Source organism: Saccostrea echinata, unplaced genomic scaffold (assembly GCF_033153115.1).
Source record: "Saccostrea echinata isolate AGI-Se365-2 ecotype Australia unplaced genomic scaffold, CSIRO_AGI_Sech_v1 ptg000054l, whole genome shotgun sequence".
Classification (NCBI taxonomy): Eukaryota; Metazoa; Mollusca; class Bivalvia; order Ostreida; family Ostreidae; genus Saccostrea; species Saccostrea echinata.
In genome coordinates this window covers 29,889,352-29,900,294 of record NW_026889803.1, presented here as the reverse complement: position 1 = coordinate 29,900,294, position 10,943 = coordinate 29,889,352, and positions in this window count along the sequence as shown.

Here is a 10,943-nt window from a genome sequence, read left to right as displayed (position 1 = left end):
AGTATTCTGTTTATCAATACTCTGTAGTATGAAGTCTTTTAAGAAATTCTCCATCGACATTTTTTTAGAACTGTGTACTAGAGAATCCTTATGAAAATAAAAAGTATTTCTATTTAACATTTTAATTTAAAAAAACTGAAACTGGTTGTTTCAAAAATGGCAATTAAAATCCCTCAGAGACCTAGTAATTCACTTGAAATTCACCCCACTCAGGTGACCTATTGCAATCTATTTTCGTCCATCGTCTTCCGTCGTTCGTAAACTTTTGAACATTTTCAACTTCTCCTCTTGAACCACAGGATCAATTTCAACCAAATTTGGTATAGAGCATCTTTGGGCAAAGGGGGACAAAAATTGTGAATTTCATGGTCCCTGGGGCCTGAGGGGTGGGGCCAAAACCATCAAAATTAATGCAATTTTCAAAAATCTTCTTCTCTACTCCAAGCAGTCAAATTGTTGTCATGATTATAAAATACAATGAGTCCTTTACAAAAATTGTGAAATTCAAGGTCCAGGGTCAAGATTCTGGAGTTAGGGTGGGGCTCTATTGATCATATAGTGAAATGGCATAGATTCTTTAAAAAGCTTCTTCTCTCCCCCTGTATATTAAAAAGAAACTAAGTACATGGTTGTGATGAGCAAAGGTGCCTCTTTTAAAATTATGAATATCATGGCTCCTGAGTCAGGGTTTCTGGCGTAAAAGGGGAGGGGGGGGGGGCTCTACTGATTATGTAGTGAAATGTATTATTTGTTTAAAAATCTTCTTCTTTGTCTCTGGGTATTTGGTAGATATACATGTACTAATCCAGGATTGCCTTTTCCGAAATTGTGAATATCATGGCCCCTCGATCAGGGGTTCTTGTATTAGGGTGGGGCTCTTTTAATTATATAGTGAAAATGCATTATTTCTTCGAAAATCTTTTTTGCTCCTGTGTATTTAGAAGACATATTAAGTGCATGGGCATGGTTGTCTCTTCCAAAATTTTATTTACTGTGGGTCAGGGGTTCTTTTGTTGTGTGTGTGTGTGGGGGGGGGGGGGTCTATTTTTTATATACTGAAAATACATTATTTCTTTTAAAGTATTCTTTTCTGCTCCTGGGTAAAAAAACAAACAAACTAAATGCATAGTTATGATGAGCAAGGGTGCCTCTTTCAAAATTTTAAATTTCATGGTCCCTGGGTAAGGGGTTTGGTGTCGGAGGGGGGGTGGGGTGGGTTATTGATTACATAGTGAAAATGCATAAATTCTTTGAAAATTTGGGTATAGAGTAAACAAACTAAATGCGTAGTTATGATAAGCAAGGGCGTTTATTCCAAAATTTTGAATTCCATGGCCTCAGGGTCAGGGGTTCTAGTTAGGATGGAGTTCTTTTGATTAAGTAGTGAAAATGCGTAAATTCTTTGAAAATCTTCTTATCTGCTCCTGGTTAAAAAGAGATCAAACTAAATGCATAGTTATGATGAGGAAGGATGTTTACGAGGGGTGATCAAACAGTTCTCGTACAAGGAACGGCTATAAAGTTTTGAAGTAAATCTTGGAAAATCCTATCCAGTAATATATAATTATTTGTACAAAGTTTATGAAGGCAAAGGACGCCAAAAGTTCAATTTGTAATTTGATTGATTGATTTAATGAGGGAAGGGAGATGGTTAAAATTATGTTCATTCTGGGTGGCCAGTGAAAGTAAGTTTGGAATGAGATGTGTCCTTACTTGATCAATTTGTAATGAAAGATCGCCAAGTCACAGTTAGAAAAATAGTTGAATATTTTAATGATAAATTAATTCTTAATCCCCTAAAATTTCAGTTACTTTAGACTGTTAACAGATCAGATATGATATAGAGAAAGTGCCCATACTTAATCCACATTGGATAAACGAAGCACCCAAAACAGAGGGAGTCGAGTTGTGATTGACACCATGCTCATACTGGGAAAAAATATCCTTATCCACTCATCCTATTGCCGAGATTTGGCAATTTGTGACAAATGGACTATTCTAGTTATAAAGAAATAACCTGTATGTAAGAAATAAATCATTGGGCTGCTGTGAACAGTACGCTACAGAGCATGTCACGCGACCGCCTGAACCACGTGTTTTGCACAGGGGCAGAAGGCTGGCATATGTGCATTAAAATGGGAGGAGCCTAATTTAAAAAATAGTATACACTGAAACCCAATTTGATTTCTTTTATGGAAGTACACTCAGTAATTCAGTTAGCTCGCGAACTTTTTGTTCACCTCTCGTATTCCAAAATTTCTAGTCAGGATGAAGCTCTTTTGATTAAGTAGTGAAAATGCATGCATTCTTTGAAAATCTTCTTATCTGCTTCTTCTTGGTATTAAGCTGGTAAAATAAGTGCATGGTTATGATGAGCAAGGGTGCTTCTTCCAAAATTGGGAATTTCATGGTCCCTTGATTAGGGGTTCTAATGTTCGGGCGGAGCTCTTTTTATTTATATAGCAAAATGCATAAATTCTTTGAATATCTTCTTTTCTTCTCCTGGATATTTAACAGTTAAACTAAGAGCATGGTTATGATGAGCAAGGGCGCTTGTTTCAGAATTGTGAATTTTGTGACTAGAGGTCCTAGTGTTGAAAGGGGGGCTCTATTGATTATCTACTAAAAATGCATACATTCATTAAAAATTTTGTCTTCTGCTCCTGGATATTTAGCAGATTAACTAACTGACTGCATAATTATGACGAGCAAGGATGCATCCTCCAAAATTTTTAAATTTGTGGCCCCAGAGTCAGGGGCCAAGTGAATCACTCGGACAAGTGTTCTGATGGTGGGCAGGGCTCTATTAATTTGTATTCTACTGAGAGAAGTTATTCCCTTTTGCTATTCACCTATGATAATTAATCACTGTAAATAATGTACATGTAATTGAAAGTTCACATTTATTAAGAGATTTATACAAGGATTTTTATGATATATAATACAAAAAGTACTTTCATAGTTCTTAATGGTCAGGCAGACTTGTTAATTATAGATTAATAAAAATGAGACAAAAATATCTTATCTTTGTACGTTAAATAGTCTTCATAGACCAAGAGAATCCAATATGAGAGGGAATGAGATGGCTTTACCAATTGTACTTAAGCATTATTGTTTTCTTTGGTTTACAGAATAATAGTGACAAATGGGGGCAGGTACAGATAAGTAAATATATCTTATTTAAGATTTATTAAGGAGTACTATACTAATTATTTTGTTGATCCCTAATCATTATTATATTTCTCTTGCTTTTGGGCAACATAGCTTGTATTTCATACTTCTATGGATTATACTAGGGTGACCTCTTGTTTTCAAATAATCTTGAAATTTATCATGATATACCTGATTTCTTAAATTCAAATTATTTACATGAACTTGTATGAAAAGAGTCGACGTATTTTTTTCGTATAGTCATATAGCAAATTTACTCCTGATCTCTCGAACTCCCGATCTCTCGAAGTTCTCTATCTCTCGAACCAAGACCTGGGTCCCGTTAAACACATTTCATTGTTTTTTTACGCTCTATCTCTCAAAGTTTTGATTGCGCATGTATACACGTCAATCAAGTGTAAAATTAATGCAGCTTGGACTTACCTGGATAACAGTGACCGTCTGGGGCTGGGATGAACGCGTTAATTGGGTGTTTACATAGATGATACTACACCTGTGAGTCGTCCGAGTGTTTAATTGGTTAATTGGTAAATTATAAACAAATCGCTTCAACATATTTTGACTGGACGAGACGATAATTTTGAGAAAATAATTTAGGCACGTGTCAGTAATTTTCCATAGATTATGAACTTCAATATTATTAGAGTCTACACAATTCCAGTTTGGCAAACATTGCACAAGAAATCCTATCTCAAGAATTGAATACCGATTACGAGCAATCTTGTGAAGGACCCGATCAGGCCCGGGGGATAGCCAAATCGACAATTGCTATTTAGGTTGTAAGTAATCATGAAATGAGAACAAATAAATATTGAAACTTAAAATAATCATTTTATTTATTTAAAATACGATCACTGAAGTTGAAATCAAGTGAATTACATGTAAAATACGAATGAAAACGTGTAATGACATTATCAACATTTACTTCCGGTATGTATAATAGTAGAACAATGATGATCGGAACTGAAAATTCCGGATTTTATTCACTTTCTATCTCTCGAACCCCCCGATCTCTCGAATTTTTCTTACGGTCCCTTGAACTTCGAGAGATCGAGAGTCACCTGTACAATGTACAATGCCGAAATAGTAGTCAGGGTTTGACACATGGTGCATGAGCCGGAGGCGAGTGTACTATTTATATGTCAAACCCTTACTACTATTTCGGCATAGTACATTCAAACAAGCATTCTGAAAGTATTGCATTAGCAATACTAGTCCCCTCCCGGCAAGTGTAATCTGGTTTCCCGTTAAAAATTGAAAATGTCATAATTCCGTCAGAAATCAATGAAGCGACACGAAATGCAAACTTGATCTACATTGTATAACTCATCAAGGTAAAGTCACATACCAAAAATCATGCTCAATATCTGCAAGCGTTTGGAAAAAAATTGAAACATGTGAAAAGGTCGTAATTCCGTCAAAAATCAATGAAGCGGAACGAAATGCAAACTTGATCTGTAACTCATCAAGATAGCATACCAAAAATCAGCTTAATATCTGCAAGCGTTTAGAAAACAAGAGGCCCATGGGCCACATCGCTCACCTGAGCACATTGGCTAGGCAAAAGCACAAATCAATTCAGTATTGAAAAGATTACCGGGGGGGGGGGGTTACTTGAGAAGATTTAAAAAAAAAATTTCCCATATATTCCTTTGTAAAAATTTGATTCCCCATTGTGGTTCCTCCTTATCCCAGGGGTCATCATTTGAACTTGAATCTACACTACCTGAGGATGCTTCCATATCAATATGACTAAACATAGCTTTCCTGTTCTTGAGAAGAAATATTTTTTCTATATGTTCTTAAGTAAAACTTTCGATCCCCCAATGGGCCCCACCCAACCCCTGGGGGTCAACATTTGAACAAAATTTTATCTACACTACCTGAGGGTGCTTCCATATCAAAATGACTAATCATGGTTTGCAGTTCTTCAGAGGAAGATATTTTCCTCTATATTTCTATTTAAGACTTTGTGGCCCCATCCTACCCACGGGGGTCATGATTTGAACAAAATAGAATCTACACTACCTGATGATGCTTCCACATAAATATGATCAATCAGGGCTTTGCTGTTCCTGAGAAGAAGATTTTTAAATTTTTTCCTATACATTTCTATGTAAAATTTTGATCCTCCATTGTGGCCCCATCCTACGCCCGGGGGTCATGATCTGAACAAATTTGAATCTACCCTACCTGAGGATGCTTCCATATAAATATGAACAATCTGGGCTTTGCTGTTCCTGAGAAGAAGATTTTTCCTATATATTTCTATGTAAAACTTTGATTCTCCATTGTGGACCCGCCCTACCCCCGGGGGTCATGGTTTGAACAAACTTGAATCTACACTACCTGAGGATGCTTCCATATAAATTTGACTCATCATGGCTTTGCTGTGCTTGAGAAGAAGATTTTAAACGATTTTTCCTATATATTTCTATGTAAAACTTTGATCCTCCATTGTGGCCACGCCCTGCCCCCGGGGGTCATGATTTTAACAAACTTGAATGTACACTACCTGAAGATGCTTCCATATAAATATGACTCATCATGACTTTGCTGTTCTTGAGAAGAAGATTTTTAAAGATTTTTCATATATATTTCTATGTAAAACTTTGATCCTCCATTGTGGCCCCGCCCTATCCCCGGGGGTCATGATTTGAACAAACTTGAATCTACACTACCTGAAGATGCTTCCACATGAGTTTCATCTTTCCTGGCCCTATGGTTCTTGAGAAGAAGATTTTTAAATGATGCATTTATTTTTTCACTAATTCTTAATTATCTCCCCTTAAGAGAGGGCGTGGCCCTTCATTTGAACAAACTTGAATCCCCTTCACCAAAGGATACTTTGTGGCAAGTTTGGTTGAAATTGGCCCAGTGGTTCTGGAGAAGAAGATGAAAATGTGAAAAGTTTACGACAACAACGACGACGCCAACGACAACGACGACAGACAACGGACAAATTTTGATCAGAAAAGCTCACTTGAGCCTTTGGCTCAGGTGAGCTAAAAAAAAGTGCGGAAACCATGTGGGACAGACAGAGGGACAGCTAGACAGACGGACGGACAGACTCGGAGGAAACCTATAGTCCCCTCCAGTTTCACCGGTAGGGGACTAATAATAAAAATACTATTTCAATTATTATTCTGACTGTTGTTTATATACGACAATTTAAATAAAATTATCAATACAAAACCGAAATTTTTTAAAACATTCTTTAATCAATCAAAAAGCGTTTGAATGGCTGCGAAGTACTAGTTCATGTAACTTTGCAATAATATTTTGGTTATTGATAAAGATTATTTATTAGAGAATTTTTCTTTAAGGTCCTTGTCATGATATCAGTATTTTGGAAATGATACTCATTTGTTTGTTTTGTTTCAAATTTATAAAAACTACGTATATATACTTGAAAATACAAATTTAAATAACGGCGTTTGTGTCGTAATCGGTAACGCGTTGGACTGACGTTCTGAGATGGTGAGTTCGATCCCAAGCGCTGGTGCTTAACACATTTTCTCTAGAAATGACAGTCATGTACTATTTCGGCATAGTATACTTACGCTAAATAAATCCTTAGAACACTTTGCAAAATAGTTAGGTATTGATTATACTAGTATATAGATAAACTGACAGGATCAAGACATTTTGATTTGACTAAATACCGGTACATGTTTTATCAAAATTTACTTGCTGAATGTGTACTCACCAGTTATGTTTAGTAGTGCCATGGCTGTTGTTTCTGTAAATTCAGTCAGGCGTACTTCAGGAAAAACTTATTAGAATAAAAGGAATAAGAAATCAAGTCCAGTTTATTTTTCAAATTAAACGTAAATTAGGATTTAAAAAAGAAGTTTCTGGGGACTTTGGGGCGCTGCAGAGAATTTAAGAGCATCGTTTATTGACACCTTTCACCGGAATACATCACGCTTTTATTTGATCAGAAAAAAAGATTTATTCGTATAGTCAAACCCCCCCCCCCCAAGTATAGCTTCATTATTTCAACTACAAGAATGATTATTTTATCTTTTATATTGCATACGTGTATCCATGCAGGATTTTTTTTTTGGGGGGGGAGGGGGGTCCACACCAACTCCAATATATATCGAAAATTTGTTGACATGACTCATTATACAAAGACGAATATAAATAGCCTTGTTAATACAAGGAAAATCTTTTTTACTTTTTCTTATTCTTTTTTTTTTTTAGTGTTTTTATTGTTTTGTTTACTTTCTTTGTTGGTTTGTTTTGTTTTGTTATTTCTTTTTGCTCTTGTTATTGTGGGGGGGGGGGGGGGAGGGGGGGTTGATTTTGGTCTTGTCAACAAATTTTCGATATATATTGGAGTTGGTGTCGAAAATTTGTTGACAAGACCAGGTTTTTTTTTGACTATACAAATAAATCTTTTTTTTTCTGTTCAAATAAAAGTGTGATCTATTCCGGTGAAAGGTGTCAATAAATGATGCTCTTAATAAAAATGTATTAAATTTCAATGAGCATTATCGAAAGTGATAATTCCAAAGCATATTTCCTGCTCAAAGTAATACATGTAATACAACTGTTTAGTGTTACCTTCGTCCTCACAGCCTGTCACAAAATTGCAATGCCTTTCATCACACAGGCAGGTTTCTAAACAACCATCTCCATAACTTGGATGAGGACATGTTTCCGTACAAAAGGCACCATAATACCCTATATCACATTCTGGAAAACACGCTTGATTTAACGGTCAAACTTTTCTTGATAACAAGGAAACTGTGCAGCACAGAAAAGTAAGCACCATTCAGGAAAAAAATGGTAACTAATAACCGAAAAACAAAACAAAACAAAACGCCAGTCTTTCTGGCACTTCAGATATTGAGCACATTTTGAAATATTAGAACAGAATTACTTACTGAAATTCTTAAGGGAAAATAATTTTTTCATAAAGCGATTGCTTTTACCATTGTGATGCGCGCAGATGAATTCTTACTTGTGCAGTTGTTTGATTCTGTATCCCATTTGTATCCAAAACAGCAAATTAAATCCCCCCTGTCACTAAAAAAAATTTAAAGTGAGCATAGGGAGTCGAATTAAAACCTCTCTCTAACTCTTCTCTGATAAAAAATGACTACCTTGTACACACTGATTGGAAAGTAATTCCTTTGAAAACCTGAAATAATACAAAGTAGAAAAAAATCATTTTTTTTAATCCCTAGATAAGATTTTGCATGAAATGACCTATTTTACACTTCCTGTTCTATATGAGTGAATTTTCAATAAAATGAAGGAAGTAATGATATGCGTTAATTTTGATTTTAGTCCTTATCGAGTTGTGCGATGTATATCAAACATGTCAAACACATCTTTTTTAAAGTTACTAATTAAGGAACTAAAGTAATAATGAGAAAGGTGAAGATAACGACCAGTGATCCATCTCAAATAATCTATAAACAATACAAATCTGTGAACAGGCATAAAACACGGACCCCTGGAAATTCCAAAGGTGAGATTAGGTACCTAGGAGGAGTAAGCATCTCCTGTTGACCCGTCACACCCGCCATGAGCCCTATGTATTGATTAGGTAGACGGAATATTACATAGTCAAAAGTATAAAAACAAAGGCCTAACAATTGGTAATAAACATGTCGGCTAAAATACGACCCAGTGATACCGGTAGGTTATATTTGTTAACAAGGACATTATAACGACAATAGAATTTACGAAATGCTGACTTAAAACGAGGTTATTGAAATCCATGTAACATCAACTTATCTGTCAGTAGCCTCCCTCGGTTTAAAAATTGATCGTACTCGGTGCTCTTGAGTATCGAATAAGTTGGGAGATGTAAACACCATATGCAGGTGAAAGCAGGGTAATCCAACATAAATAAGCAAAGTCGATGATGGAAAAGCTGAAGTCATCTCGATTGTAACTAAAGCTTAAGATTTCTTTTTAAATACAGCCACCAGAGAATATATATTAAAAAAATTGTCTGTCAATGCAATTGTGTAGAAAAGAGCTCATATTAGATACTAATATAGGGTTATTGAACTTATATTGGTGAATATTGGCACGAGTTGGTTGTACAAAAGCATGAGCTTGAGAGTGCATTTGTACAGCCAACGAGTACCAATATTCATCAATATAAGATCAGTTACTCCTTTATTACATAGCTAAAACATTTTCCAATTGATTTATATTAATTATTTAAATTAGATAACTCAAAATTAATGAGAAGTTTTCGCTATCGGCATTTAAATTAAAACTGCAATATCAGCGTCTGTCCTGAAAGTTTTCAATATTACATCATTCCATTGACCCTACCAGCGTTAAAATTTGCTTGCCTATTTTTAAGCCTTTTTATTAAGACTTACAGGAACTAATGAAATATGAAGATGACGAACAGTAATTAAGCTCAAAAGTCCATTAAACAATATAAATTTGGAGTAGAGCAAACATGGAACTCAAAAAACATCAGAGGAGCTAAATTATTAATTATTAATTTCAATTTTATATGAAAATAATCACATCCTACCTAGCTGCCGCTACACATCATAAATATTACCATTGAGCTGTTGACCAGACGACCTTTTTTTGGGGGGGAGGGGGTGTTACAACGGGGCCTTTGATATTTAACGCATTCGGAATGTTTCGGGGCATACTCGTATACGTATTGCAAACTCAGCGTTCAGTAAAACGCCAAGATATTAAACGATGAAATCTAGACGTTTAGTCAACCAGATGCTCTGCTGTCTCCGTAAACTCTGACTCTGCACTCTCTACCATCTGCTCATACATTCAAATCGTCTTCCAAGAAAGACGGTAATCAAGCCTAATTTGAGGATTAGCGTGAAGTAAACATTATAATATACAAAAGCCTATTAGGATCAATCTATAAAAAAAAATTTAAAAGGCGTTCTAACGCCTTTTCAAAAGGCGTTATTACGCCTTTCTAAAAGGCGATATTACGCCTTTTCAAAAGGCGTTATTACGCCTTTCCAAACAGCGTTATTACGCCTTTCCAAAAGGCGTAATTACGCCTTTTGAAGAGTCATTACTATACCTTTGACATGCCTGTGCTTTTGAAGGGGGGGGGGGGTGACATCCTCCCAAAAATTGACAAGCAAACAAAAAAACAAGAAACATCAACCCCCCCCCCCACCCGAAAAAACTACTAAACTGCCTAAACTCGAGGGGGATCTTTTTATAACTTTTCGGTAAAACCTTTTTTTAAATGGCATTGATTTGCCAGTACGAAAGCCTATTAGGATCAAACTACGGTAAAAAAAAATTTTTTTAAAGCGTTATAACGCCTTTTGAAAAGGCGTCATAACGCGAATAAGGCGTTATTACGCCTTTCCAAAAGGCGTTATTACGCCTTTCTAAAAGGCGTTATAACGCCTTTCCAAAAGGCGTTATTACGCCTTTCCAAAAGGCGTTATTACGCCTTTCTAAAAGGCGTTATTACGCCTTTCCAAAAGGCGTTATAACGCCTTTCTAAAAGGCGTTATTACGCCTTTTTGAAAGGCATTAATACGCTTTTCAAAAAGGCGTTATTATGCCTTTTGAAGGACCATTATTATGTCTTTGAGAGGCCCGTGCTTTTAAAGTGGGGGGGGGGGGGTTTCCATAAAATTGACAAGCAAACAAAAAAACAAGAACCACCCCCCCCCCCGTTTGCATGCATATTAAGAGAAGTCAACACTCTACTTTTGAAAATCCAGGATATAGGCAGAACCAGCTTTGGGCTTTGCTAGCCACGAATTAAAAATTCATGTCAAATTTGAAAT